General features: G+C 46.6%; 1 protein-coding gene across 6 annotated transcripts in view; it reads right to left on the bottom strand.

The window, feature by feature from the left end:
• RALGPS1 (Ral GEF with PH domain and SH3 binding motif 1) overlaps window positions 1–12,112 on the bottom strand; it is a 275,362-nt gene that overhangs the window by 153,210 nt on the left and 110,040 nt on the right. The gene's annotated exons all lie outside the window — the stretch shown is intronic.

Raw genomic sequence — 12,112 nt, 5'->3', positions numbered from 1 at the left:
CAGCTGCTTAACCAGCTTGCGAATTCGAGGCTGCTACTCAATATCAGATTAACAAATGGACAGGAAACAACACTCTCTCCCATTTGCTTTTTTGTACAACACCATGATATACAACTCATCTGATCTTTACAAAGCCCGACGACAAAGATGGAGCCAGAACCAGCAGGTTCAACATCACAAAGATGAAGTGACTTATCTGAGAATCTATGGGGAACGCGATTCAACAGAGGAGAGGGTGCAACGTGTTAAGTAACTAGAGACCAAGAACGCAGACAAATAATAAATAATGGGCAAGGGAAGTGTTAAGGAAAGCTCTGCGTAGAGAGGAGCATTTGAAATGAACATTTAAGAAGGAGAAATCACTACAGAACAATATATACCCAGATCAGAACAGATCCTTTAGTTGTGAACTGCCCCATTGTAAAGTTGAGCCGATTCCTTACTCCGCTGGCCAGAAGGTCATTTCTTTACTAATGCAACCTAGAACCTCACTGAGTGCTTTGGCAATCACCCATGTTCATCGAGCAGTCAAATCCCTGTTATCCTCACACACTGCAGCTGAGCCGTGCTGGCATTCAATGCTTACACCACTGGTTCTCTGGACCCAGCTGGGGAACTGCCCACATCCCCTGCCACGTCCAGTCTACCCGCCTAGCCTGTCAAGTGCCTCTATGCAAGATACAGCCTGTCATCTGTGCCTTGAGCGATGGATATGACCATGCCAATATGAGGTTAGAGGCCTGGGAGATGTGCCTAAAAATCACCCTGCACATTCACTTCAAACCAACAACTGGGGTTCTTTAGCAGAGTGAGACAACCAAAGGCAGCCACATTTGCATGCTCCCGAAATTTAAAACCAGGCTCCTCCAGGTCACACTTCCCTCTGTTAACCTTGTCTCTATACACATACTTCCCATCTACACCCTCACTGCCCGCCCCCCCACATATACATACTCACATACACATACAGAAGGGCTGGATCTGGTTAACTTCACTCATCTGCTCCACTCTGTGCCTACATAGTAAATTCAAGATGGCATCAGACTTCTGAATAGTATTGTACAGGATTCCAGAAGACTCCAAACATCTATTTCCCATGCATGTATTTGAAAACTACTCGAGAACTTCCTCTAGCAAAATAAAGGAATAAACCAAGTACAAGAAGATAATGGGATATAAGAAACAGCGGATCCCATCCAGGAGCAGTAAACGGAGGTTCTGGGATGACAGATGGTCAGCTAAGCCTTAAGAATGACTGGTCCGCAATTATCTCAGCCCTGGAAGAGAGGTCTCCAGAGAAGAAGAAGGCTCAACAGAAAACTGGACAGGATAGCATGTTTGTTTGGGGAGGAGAAAGATCTATATATTACACATAATAAAAAATTAAAATAAATAAAATAACTTTAAGATTTTGTACATTATATAAAAGTCTGGTGATATAAGATAATATTATATATGTTTGTTATATATAATAAAATAATCTGAAAATTATATTTTACATATATATGTGTATATATGCGCATATATACACATGTATGTAGTTGAATCTCAAACAGTGCAGGAGTTAGGGAGCTGACCACCCACATGGTCAAAAATCCACGTATAGGGGCACCTGGATGGCTCCATCGGTAAAGTGTCCGACTTCGGCTCAGGTCATGATCTCACAGTTCCTGAGTTCGAGCCCTGCGTTGGTCTCTGTGCTGACAGCTCAGAGCCTGGAGCCTGCTTCGGATTCTGTGTCTCCCTCTCTCTGCCTCTCTCTCTCTCAAAAATAAATAAAACATTAAAAGAAATTTAAAAAAAACCCACATATAACTTTGACTCCCCCAAAACTTAACTACTCATATCCTATTGTTGACCGACAACATAGTTAATTAACACATATTTTGTATATGTATTATATACTGTATTCCTACTATAAAGTAAGCTAGAGAAAGGAAAATGTTGTTAAGAAAATCGTAAAGAAAATACATAAAAAACATCGTACTGGATTTATTGAAACAAAAATCTGTGTATAAGTGGACACGCGCAGTTCAAACCCATGTTGTTTAAGAGTCCACTGTATTATATAAAATTATGGTAAAATATGCATAATAATAGTTTATATATATGTATATGTGTATGTATCTACTAAATATACCAGCTATCTACCAGATATTATACATGTTATATAACTTTAAATATTCACTATTATATATGTTATAATACGTATTCTATACTATAATATTATACCATAATTATAGAACACTAAATACTGTATCATTATAGCATTGTATATATTATCTGGAAGATAGATGGTAGTTAGAGTAAGAATTTTGTTTTAAGGGAATTAGAAATGCCAGGGAAACAAAAAGGTATTCCAGGAAGGCCATGTTATTCATGACTTACTACTTGCATATACAAAGAACTGTATTTACACATTCTTAATAACTAAAACACTCAATACTCCTTTAACAAAAGAAATTTAACTATAGTAACATGAGTGTTTTTGAAGAAAGAGAGAAGGTGGTTCAATAAAACTAAACCAATATCCATCATACAAAGAAGTCACCGTTATGTAAAGTGAATGGATCAAGAAACTGTAGCAAAAGTACATTGGTGGAAGTGTGACAGAAACTACCAGAAGAAACCACTCAATAACCAGAAGTGATTGCCTCTGGGGGATGAATCAAGAATGGAAGGAGCAATGAGTCCTAGTTGTTTCACTAAGCCTTTTGCAACTTAGTGATTTTTTAAAATTAATTTGTGTTTAATATGCTGAAAAAATTCTTTTAAGACTTGAATTTTTTAAATATAGGGTTTATTAAAAAATAACAGCATTTACTCATGTATGTTTTAAACTTTTATTACAACTAGAGTATACACTAAAAACCTCATGCGAATTGAGGGTCCTTGAGATTTCAGACTTTATGGCAAGCCTCAGGAAGAAACCATCAAAAAAAACATACAAGAAAATAAGGTACTTGCCTGCCTGAATCAAACATATCCTGAAAGCATTCGTGCTCAGGAAAAGGGATAAGGAAATAAGAGTTCACTAAATACAACAGGCAACTTCACTTCTAGAAAAACTGAGAAGTCGTGAGCCACCCTCAGATTTCTCCCACAATATTTATAATGCTTGGGATTCATTGCGCAATCACACGTGTCTCACTCAGCAAACAGTGAGTCCCATGAAGGCAGCAGCCACGCTGGTTGTGTTCACGCCGCCATTCCCATACCATCTGGTATGGCTGCGAACACAGAAAGCATGTTGCCTACGTATCTGTTGAATAAGAGAATGGAAAAACCAACGATGATAACTTAAAAATCCAAATCCTTGGGAAAATTTGAAAACTCCCGTAACTCTTGGGTCAAAGAAAAAAAAAATAAAAGCCAGGATTATGGACTATTAACAAACCACAAACAGTGAGAAACACCATATGTTAAGCTATGTGATGAGGCCAAAACTGTACTGAGAGGAAAATGCATGGTTTTAAATTCTTCAAATTATGCAAGTGACAATATAAACGAATTAAACACTCAACTCAAGAAGCTATGTAAATGGGGCGGGGGGAGTAAGGGAAATTGATTCACAGATAAAATTAGGAATTGATAGGTTACAAAACAAAACTAAATACCAGACCTATAGAAATGATAACTAAACCCAGGTAAACCCTCTACAAATAGGGAAAAATGAGAGAATATACAACATGAGGATTGAGAAAGGGTCTGTGACCACAGATGCAAACTATACTAAAATTACAAGGTAAAAATCAAGTCCCTGAATTTAATATTAAATAAAGTGTCAGCTGCATGGGATAAATGGGACTCATAAGCTACAGGGTCAAAAGCCAGGAAGACCACAAATCTTGGTCAAATACCTGAAGAAATAAATAGATTGCTTTTGGAAATCTCCCTTATCACACCCTGGGAACCTGTATGTGGCACTTGTATTTGACTAATGAAGAAAACCTCCCTCTTCTGGTAAATTGTTCAAATCTGGAAGCTGTCTCCATGAAGGGAAAAAGAAAAAGTCCCTCCAAATCCTCTTTATGAGGACACTGGTATCTTGTTCCCTTGCCTTGAGAAAATAACATTTCTTGATACGTGGAAATGTTTTCCAACAGAATAACATTTCTTGATACGTGGAAATGCTTTTCAACAAAGAGTCTGTTGCTCCAAATATGTTCAAACTGGCTCAGAGTTCTACTTCGATTCCAGTGTCTACTGCTGGTATGGAAAGAATTTTTAGAGCCGTGGACAATCTATGGACCGATGGACTGAACAGACTGAGTATGGAATGAGTAAGGAGTGAAACGAGGACACTCAGAAGAAGTAATTTTCACCTCTTTCGATACAAACTATCAGTTTCTGAAAAATAAGCTCCAAAGTCACGTGTCTAATGGAGGCTATTAGCAATGGAGATGCATAAGTAACATAAGGGAAAACTTGTGACTCTGGAATTTAGGACGTGCCTGGGCTAGCTGTCTGTCCCCGATTTGTCTTTGACTAAGGCCACTGAAAACTCTGTAAAGATAGAAATTAACTTGTGGAAAACATACTCATGCCAACAATTCCTGTCCATAGAAAGACAAATTAGGTCTTGAGAAATGTCACTGATTATCACCCTGGGAATACTAATTTTGTATCCATTTAAAAATTATTTGGGGGCGCCTGGGCAGCTCAGTCAGTTAAGCATCCAACTCTTGATTTTGGCTCAGGTCATCATCTCATGTTTGTGGGGTCAAGCCCCATGTCAGGCTCTATGCTGACAGCACAGAGCCTGCTTGGGATTCTCTCTCCCTGTCTCTCTCTCTCTGCCCCTCCCCTGCCCACGCGTGGTCATTCTCCTTCTCTCTCAAAAATAAATAAAATAAACTTTAAAAAATTACTTTGGTATTCCTTACCTAACTATGAAAGTGTAGTACTCGGATTCTCTTTTGATAATATCTTCCTGGTGGCACTATCTTCCTGGTTCTGTCACCAATTAATGAGTTAAATAAAATCTTTGACAAGTATTCATTTTCTATCTATGTGAGTCAAGAGTTTATCTCTTAAAAAATTAGCCTTTCACGGTTTACATGCACAGTTACATGCACAATTTACATGCACAAATATATATATACATACACCACATGCATACAAACATAATGTATAATCATAGAGGACAATTTTTATCATGTGTCTCCAATAATTTTGCTAATACTTTTTAATTCTGCTCATGGCAACACCGGGCAGACCTTCCCACAAAGCCCCAAAAGTAGAGCCAGAAGGTCGAGATTGGTCCCCAAATGGAAGTTTGCCAAGGGCCCAGCCAGGCTGCAGAGCTGCTGTGGGTGGGTGAGGAGTCAGGCATTGAACGTGCATCCCCTTTGTCCAACCTGCTGGAGTAATGAAAAAGCCTAGCTAAAACGGGAAGGGTCAGAGACTCTATGAGAGGGCTCTACAGAGAACAAACTCCCAACATGCAAAGGAGGAACTTCAGGAAGAGGCAGTCTTAGAAGTGGATCTCTAAGAATTTCAACCAGTAGAGACAGGGCTGGAGAGGTTCCAGAGGCCAAAAAAAAAAAAAAAAAAAAAAAAAGCATGAACAGTGGCCTGGGGGTAGAAACACACAGGGATCCTCAAGAGAGCAGTAGTTTGGCAGAAAGGTGTCAAGTGGTCAACTGTTGCTTTGGACAAGACTGGAAAGGTCTCCTATGTCTACCGCAGCATTATTCACAAAAGCCAAAATATGGGAGCAACCTAGAAGTCCATCAACAGATAAATGGATAAGGAGGATGAGGTATTTACATACAAAGGAATATTACGCGGGAACATGGATGGACCTACAGGGTGTTATACCAAGTGAAATAAATCAGACTGAGAAAGACAAATACCGTATGATTTTACTCAGAAACCAAGTGAATAAACAAAGAAACAAAAAGCTGAATCCAACCTGTAAATACAGAGAACAAATGAATGGTTGCCAGAGGGGCAGGGGTGGGGGGATGGGCAAAAGAGGTGAAGAGGAGTAGGAGATACAGGCTTCCAGTTATGGAATGAAAAAGTCACAGGAATAAAAGGCACAGCATGAGGAATATAGTCAATGATACTGTAACAGCATTGTACAGTGACAGATGGTCGCATAATACAAACTTGTTGAAACACTATGGTGTACCACCTGAAACTAATGTAACATTTTGTGTCAACTATACTCAAATAAAAAAAAAAATCAGTAATAATTTTAAAAAGATTGGAAAGGTAGTAGAGAGATGGCAGCTTGCCATTTGGCAAAGTATGTTTTTGACGTTTGGATGTGGTATCCATTTGGACCCCATGGACACACGACACTACTCTTCTGATACTTCACCTCAACTTGCAAACAGGGGACCAGTCACAAGCAGCTAAGCATGAACGGCAAATACTAATCAAAGGGGAAAGAATGAGTTGACTGTGGCTGCATACGAACAGGAAATTCCTCTGGCCAACTCTTGCGTCTCTTCCGCACGTGACTGGGGGCACGGAGTCGCGATGTTGCTGGCGGGAGATGCTCCACTGGCCACAGATGAAAGGTTTATGGTTTGTTTTCTGAGGTGAGGAAGTAGGTGTGAAGTAGGTATGAAACCTTTTGGTATCTGCTGTCGTTGCCAAAATGTCTCTACCATGTCCCCTGCGCTCTGGAATATGCTCACTGCCTGTGAGCGTTCTTCAAGCACCACATTCCCAAACGTGTTTCCCCCTAAAATACCTGTCAAGATATCCCAATCCTCTCATCCCTGTCATGCATCTCCCCTCACTCTCAGGGTTCGCTGGAGTCCAGGGTCAGGAATCCAAATGATGGTTAAAAATTGGCTAACATGGGGCGCGCCTGGGTGGCTCAGTCGGTTAAGCATTGACTTTGGCTCAGGTCATGGTCTCCTAGTTCATGAGTTCGAGCCCCACATCGGGCTCTCTGCTGTCAGCACAGAGCGTGCTTTGGATCCTCTGTCCTCCCCTCTCTCTGCCCCTCCCCTACTTGTGCTCTCGCGTGCTCTCTCTCAAAAATAAAACATTAAGAAAACTGGCTGACAAAGTATGCGTTCTTATAAAACTGGGGGTGGTGAGTGAATGTCCAAACGACCGATTAAAAAGAAGGGCATCAAAATGGTTATATCAGAACTTCCCGCTTTGGAGGAGTGCTGGGTGCAGAGCCCCCAACCAAGCAAGGGGTGGGGGAGTGCTAAAAACGGGCTGCCATCAGGAAAGCGAAGACACTGGAGATGTTTTGGGGCAATCACTCCAGCAGCGGTGTGAGCGGCCAGAGACACCAGAAGCAAGGAGGGCAGCCCAAAGACGCTGGTGATCTCGGGCCAGAGGTAACGAGGACTGGCTCATTTGAGAACAGTCAAAATGAGCAAATAACAACAACAACAGCAACAGCAGCAGCAGCAGCAGCAGCAGCAGCAGCTAAAACTCACTTAGCACTTACTATGTGCCAGACTCAGTTCCAAACAGTTTTTCATCTACGTCTCATTGAATCCTCACCACAGAGGCAGGTCCAAGCCTGAGCCTGGGGATCCGGTTCAGGAGTCTATACTCAATCTGCACGGGACACTGCCCCTCACGTCTTGGCCCGGGGTCCCCACACCAGTGCAGGTCATGTGTACTCGGACCCCAGAGCTGCCTGAGGTACAGGCTGGGGTGACAGTTTCCCAGAGGTGACCTTTTTCACTCGTGCTTTCTCGGGGCTCCCCCAGGCCGAACAGAGATTTTCTGATGGGTGACACTCGAGGGGTCTCGGACTCCTACGGGTAGCTGAGTCCCAGCCCCCCGTGTGCATGGGGCCTGCAAGCTGGCCTCTGCTCCCAGGCACACGTGAGCTACCCTGGCGCCAGCTGCGAGGCCTACACACGGCGGTTTCCCTTCGCCGCGCTCGCTGTGCGGACTCGGAGAGCGTGCTTTGTCTCCAGCACATGGTGACCTCCCTTTCTTGGCTTCTAGTTCAGCTTTGCATCTTGGGTTTTAATGTGGTTGTATTTTATCCAGCATTTATTTGTGTTTGTGTGTTTGGAGCGGGCGACCGGGAGGGCGGGGCTGATCCCCGTCAGCTCAGTCTACCATACTGCCTCAAAGTCCAAAACACAATCTGCTAAGAGAGTCTTCTGGCACTCCCTATCACTCCCGGAAACCAAAGTTTGATTTCAGACACGCCAAGTGTGAGCTGTGAAAGGAACATGCGAGCAGAGGGCTGCGTGGAGCAGGCGTGGGAACACGGGGCCAGGGCCGCAGAAGGAGGCTGAGCCTGAGTGGCGGAGGCCGCCTGCCCTGAGCACAGAAGTGACGGCGGTGTCCTCCGTGCCCGGAGATCCCAAGGGAGAGAGAGTTGGTGGGAGGGCGGGAATCAGAGCCGGAGCCTCACAGAACACTTCCACCCAGAGGGTGAGAGGAACAAAAGCGCTCAGGGAGGAGCCAGCCGTCAGAAACGGAAGAAGAGGCCTCAGCCGGTGGAAGGAGATTTTTCAAGAAGGGGGTGACGAAATAGCCGATGTTGTAGCAACGTAAGGAAGGTGAGGGTGAAAATGTCAGCACGGTTCATGACTGGGACCTTCTGGGAAGCAATGCAGGCACGGCTCTGAGGAACGAGTGATCGGAGGCGCAAACCTTGGTTTCCTCTGCCCTCCATCTCCTCACCCCCTCACCCATCTTGCCAAGGCTCAGGGAAGCATAAAACAGGCAGCCTATGCTTATGGCCATCTTCTTAACAACATCAGGGTGGGGCGGGGGGGGTCCCTGGGGCACGACATCAGACAGAGGCAGAAGAGAAGCCTCCAAAGCCCGAAATATGTGAACGCCACACATGTGCCTCCTCAGGACATCTGCAAAGTGGCTGTTCTCCAAACTGCAGAGCTTGATGACCCTGTGCCTCCCCCCACAGGTGTCTGGAGTGAGAGCCCCACTCCCAGGAGGTTCCCTTCCCAGGTCCCCATCCTGCAGACCAGGCCGCCTGGCCCACTGGCGATCATTTCCCCCCGTTGCCGGAGCTGAGTCAAACCGCCTGGATCGATTCAGTAGGAAAGAGCAAATCACGACAGGAACGTGCAGGGAGTCAGCAGAGCGTGTGTGTGCGAGTGTGTGTGTGAGTGTGTGTGTGTGTGTGTGTGATGTGTAGCACATGACTATAATTACCGTAGAGAGTGACTCACCCAAACTCCAGGAACTCCATACCCCCAGGTCACTCGTCAATAAGTCGGTCTCCTCCCGGGACCACTCTGACCAGAGAAAAGGTTTCACCATCGTCCCTACTGCTCAGGCCCCAAACCTAGAAATCATTTTCATTCCTTTCCTTTCCTCCCCTCCGACATCCCATCCCACGAACCTGCCAGGTCTGCCTTCAGAGCACCTCCCCCATCGGTCTCCTCCTCCCCTGTCTGCTGCTGCCTCCCCACCCCGACCAACATCACCTCACTCCTGGATGCTGCCTGCACCTCCTGAGCAGGCCCCGTTTCCCATCGTGGCCCCTGCACGTCCACCCAGTTTGTTTCCACAAAGTAGCAACGGTAATTTAAAAAATAAAAAAACGAAAAGCAGCTGTAAACCAGACCGTGTCCGGCTCCTGTTTAAAACCCTTCCCCGCACTTGGACTAGAACCTAACTCCTGTCCCGGGCTCCAAGCCCTTCCCGATGGGCCCCTCCACAGCATCTTGCCTCTATCTCCTCCCGGCCCACAGTGCCCCTACCACGCTGACTCTGAGCTTCCTGATGGCACCACGTTTCTTCCCACTGAGGGTCTTTGCACCGGCTGTGCCCTCATGCCGGCCCGGCCACCTCCTCGTGTCACTCGGGTGGTGACTTAGCGCACTCTTCCTTCTCAGAGAGGCCTGCCCTGAAGCCCCGTGTTCCCGCCGCCCCCGTCACCCTCTCTCCCACCCTCCTGCCTTAGCTCTCCTGTGTCACTCTCACACCAGCTGACAGTACTTCACACACCCAACGAACATTCATCCGTGTCTTCTAATACCAGCGAGACGGGGCTTGTGTTCACCCTCCTCAACGATGTGTCTGTCTCCTCTGAACAACACAAGAGCCCACGAAGGCAGAGCCCTTGCCCAGAGCCTCAGGGTCCGGCATGGAGAAAGCATTCGATAAATGTTTGATTTGCAGAATGAGTAAGAGCCGCAGGGTAGTGCGTACTCGGGAAATCAGAATTGACCATTGCTTAGGTCGCATGGCCTTGAGGCGGCCAGTATTCCAAAGAGGCCCCAGTGCTGGGATGAATCAGACCCTGTCTGTGTTTTCCAGGCCAATAGAAGGTGACTCCCTCCCCATTTGTGCAGCAGCAGCATTTATTAACGCCTGCTGTGTGGGAGCCTGTGCTCAGTGTCAGTCTCTGATCCATCCCAATTCCCTCAGCTACCGGCACCCCGCAGCCAGCCACGGACGGGTCAACAGGCTGCCCTGCCCTACAGCTAACAACCACCTGGCCCTCACTGGAGGTCATCCATGGTGCAACCAAGGGGCACACCCATAAGTCCCTTCCGTCCAGGGTTCTCATTTATCCAGGGTTTCATGCCACCCCAGGGATGGCACTCAGGGAGCTGGTCACACCCTGTCCCTGAGGGCCCGTGTGCCAGCCTCACCTCCCAAGAAACACGTGTGCCAATTTCTCCGTGCTCTGTGCCCAGCCTGATTCCGACATCACGTTCCGTCACTGACAAGCCACCCAGCTCACTGGCCAAGAACGCGGACTACGCGGCCCAGCAAGGCGTCATACCAGCTCTGGTCCTCGCCAGTTCTGCCATCTTGGTCAGGCCACCACACCTCTTGGAACCTCAGTTTCTTTCTCTGAAAAAATGAAGGCTATAAAAGCACTGACCTCCTTGTGCTGCTGTGGTGGTGGCTCCTGTGCTCCTGCCCTGCTCGGTGGGCCCATGGGTCTCCCCAGTACCACATTAACGGAAAAGTGGGGAGAGGGGAAACAACTCCTTTTTGGCAATATTTCTGCGGCTAATCTCATTACCAGAATTAACAGCAAGTGGAGGATAAGACTCAGCATGTTGAACAAATGCAGGACACACAACACGGGGACACTCAGCTGGGCCCCGGAGACCCAAGGAAAATCCGACCTTGTCGTGTGAAAGAAGGCAGCTGAAAGGCAGAGGCAGACTGTACATAAAACCACAGAGCAGACGTGCTATGTGCTTGTGACGGCAGGTGTGGAAACAGAATCAGGAAGAAATGCAGCCACCGATTCCACTGCGCTGCGGTGATGTGGACGAAGGGGAAAGAGGATGAATGTGGCCCCCTGCATTTCCCAAACACTCCGTGCCAACCACTGGGCTGGGACCAACAGGGCAGGTGGGCGAGAGGTGGCCTGCGAGGCTCCCCTACTGGCCTCACCAACTACACAGCTCATGGGGGTCACTGGGATCACAGATGCACAGCCAGTAAGGTCTGTGCACCCCGAGCTCCGTAACTCATCTCTCCGAGTCCGCACATAGCTCCCAGCAGCCCGACAACCAACAACAGCATCTAAATAATGGAAAATTCATTTGAGAAAAGAATCTCTAGGCAACTTTTGAAAAAAGCCTCATGGCTCAGATGGACTCGGGGACTCACAGGGCTGGCAACAACGGGAGAGACCAACGGCTTCCAAGCTTGCTCTCAATCTCCCAAGCCATTGCTCAACTGAAATTCACCCAGAAGCCCAGTACGTAAAACTGATGCGAACAGAGCGGCTCTGGCAGAAACAGTGCCAAGGTGTCTGCTTGGCACCCTCCTCCTCTCCCCCAGCCCCTGGTGGCCCCCAAGGCAGCTCCACGGAACCCCTGGGACTCCACGAAGCACTGACGTCAAACCACTAATCTAGGCCAACCTCTGAGTAGATACAGGGAACTGAGTCCCACAGAAGTCATGCTCTGAACGGTGTCTCAACACAAACCCGGTTTCTGACTCCAGGCTGAGACTGCTCGCTCCGCTTTGCTAGGGCTAGGTCTGTGGAAAATTGCAATTTAAAAAAACAGGGCTCATTTCTGATCACCTACAACATAATCCTTAAGTGTTTTAAAGGCCCCAGAATTAGCCAAGTATGAAACAGAGCCCAGCCCCACAGACTGGCAGAAAGAAGTTCGGAAATGAGTTGCAGAAACACAGCTGACAAGTCCATATAGTTTCCTTC

Source organism: Lynx canadensis, chromosome D4, assembly GCF_007474595.2.
Source record: "Lynx canadensis isolate LIC74 chromosome D4, mLynCan4.pri.v2, whole genome shotgun sequence".
Lineage (NCBI taxonomy): Eukaryota > Metazoa > Chordata > Mammalia > Carnivora > Felidae > Lynx > Lynx canadensis.
The sequence above is the reverse complement of the archived record's forward strand: the minus strand, read 5'-3'. Positions and strand labels throughout refer to the sequence as shown.